Genomic DNA, 2,523 nt, shown 5'->3' with positions numbered 1-2,523 from the left:
TACACACACACACACACACACATACACACACACACACACACACACACACACACACACACACACACACACACACGTACACGTACACACACACACACACACACACACACGCACAGATCCTGCTCTGCTGTAACTCTTTATCCCTCTGTTGATGTCTCTCTCTCTCTCTGTGTCTCTTTGTTTCCCATCATGCTCTCTGCCTCTTTCACTGCCAGTGGCACAAAACACGTTGCCATGGCAATCATGGTAAATGAGAGATGGAGCCCTGAGGTGAGACGACAGGGAGAGGGGGGTGGGGGTGGGGATATGCCTGTGTGTGTGTGTGTGTGTGTGTGTGTGTGTGTGTGTGTGTGTGTGTGTGTGTGTGAGGAGTGTGATCCACACACAACAACAGGCCATGATGTTGTGTGCGGTCTGTCTGGGGAAATAAAGGCCAATGAGATGTGACAGATGAACAAGCGACTGCGGCTGATATAAAGAAGGAGCGGCGAGCGCCTGGCGTCCTGATCTACATCACGCAACGACGTTCGCTACACATTCTGCCCCTGTTTTATTGTTTGTGCATTATTTATGCAGATGTGTGTGTGTGTGTGTGTGTGGCAGCCAGTGGCTCAGGCTAATGGACAATTAATGGGGCTGCAAACAGCTCGACAGAGTCTGCAGATAAGGCAGTTTATCAGACTCTGCACACACACACACACACACACACACACACACACACACACACAGAAATACATATGTATGGACCTGAGGCTTATCACAGTGTGTACACAGATTGCTCAGCGTCAGTAAACACTCAGCTGACCAGAGATTGTGTCTGTAACTGTGTGTTTTACATGCAGATAATGACAGAAAGTTTATGACTAAATAAAACGTTGCACCTCAAACCACACTTTCGGTTCAATGTGAGGAACGGACAGAAAACCTGACTGAACAGGTGACCAGGTGTATTTCTGGCTGGTGCTGCATGTATGAAATACAAACGCACCCCACAAAAAGCAAACAAGTAAAATAAAAATATACCTGCGAGAAGCAATTTGCAGGTTCTCAGCCTTTTGTGAACAACAGAAGCAAAAACCTGAAGCAACAAGTGAGTTTCAGGTTTAAAGAAGCTGAGCACTGGTCAGCTGGTTTAATTCTGTTTAAAGTTTCAGTTAATTAGATTTTAAACATTAATACAGCAGCAGGCATCTATTCTCTGTGTAAAGATATAGTGGAGTAATGGCGTCCTGAGCCGAGAACGAAGCACAGCACAGTAGCGTAGCACGCAGCGCTCAGGTGAAAGTCACCTTCCAGAATTTCCTCCACTGAAGAAGAAAAAAACATGTTTTCATCTAAAAAAGCATCAGACACAGAAAGAGACGAGACAGATCAGTGGACTGGACTGAGGACTACCGGCTCAGATGCTGGTGGACCGTCAAAACATCCATTAAGTCTTTTAAGTCTTTACCAGCTCCGTCAGTGTCTTTAGTGGCTTCATCAGTGTCATTGATGCAGCCAGTCCCAGAATATCAGTCCAAGGCTGAATTTCTTTCCCAGTCTGACCATAGAGCAGATACTGGTCTGGTTTCCTGGGAGGAAAACCCTTTGAGCTGGACTCAGAACTGGTTTTTCTTCTCCTCCATGTTTCAGTAACTTGATGGTTCATAATGTTACAGTCTGTTTTCATTAGTGACGGCTACAGTAGACATGATAACGTTAGCTGACTTGCTGTTACTCTTATTATTAATGCGTTCGACAAATGTTGCTATCGCTAGCTGGCTAACTGTCAGCGAGAACTCCAGAGTGGTGTGGATGGTAGGAGGAAACGTAGTGGTGTGGGCGTAGCCTTAGTGCATTAGTCCTTATTCATTTCTACTGATTTACAGTGATTTACTGATCCAGACTTCAGCTGGACTCAGTTTAGTCTTTGTTTTGGGGTCGTCAGGTGTGAAAAAGTCTTTTCCACTACAGCAACTTCAGTGTCAGGACTCCCTCTGCTTTAACAGCGAGTTCCTGAACTTAAATTTCATCAGTGATCAGGAGGTAAAACTTAAGTCCAGAGGAAATCTGTCCTCTCGATCGAACACCAACATTTCCTCCTGTTAAAGGGAGGTTTTCCTCTTCACTGTCAGCAGCTGCTGCTCATGGTGGAACAGTTGGTTTCTCTCTATAATATTGTCATGTTTGGACCTGACTCTGTGAAGTGCACTGAGATAATGTCTGTTGTGATTTGGTATTATATGAATCACAGGTAAAAGGTAAGCTGTCTTCTGGACTGCAGGTGTTCTCCTGTTGTTGTGTCCACCCTGTGTGAAGACGGACTCTCTGACAGTTATTGTGGCTGATTAGTTGATGTTTTGGTGCATAATTAAAGCGACACTGTGACTCTCATTATCGTCCATAACAGACCAAGAGGCTGTCATGGAGAAGAGCATCTCCTCCTCTGTAATTAAGATTCACTTACTTTAATAAATTAAATTCTGATTGTCAGGTGTGTTCTCTGGTGGAAACACGAAGCTGGAGCTTAAACAGCATGTGGGGGGG

General features: G+C 44.9%; 1 protein-coding gene across 2 annotated transcripts in view; it reads right to left on the bottom strand.

Annotated features, from left to right (window-relative positions):
• The window catches only part of sgsm2 (small G protein signaling modulator 2), a 57,763-nt gene that overhangs the window by 26,205 nt on the left and 29,035 nt on the right, over window positions 1-2,523 (bottom strand). The window lies entirely within an intron of this gene.

Source organism: Seriola lalandi, unplaced genomic scaffold, assembly GCF_002814215.2.
Source record: "Seriola lalandi dorsalis isolate HSWRI2012SDOR001 ecotype SW California unplaced genomic scaffold, Sedor1 jcf7180002054963, whole genome shotgun sequence".
Taxonomy (NCBI): domain Eukaryota; kingdom Metazoa; phylum Chordata; class Actinopteri; order Carangiformes; family Carangidae; genus Seriola; species Seriola lalandi.
This window is presented reverse-complemented; position numbering and strand designations above follow the sequence as displayed.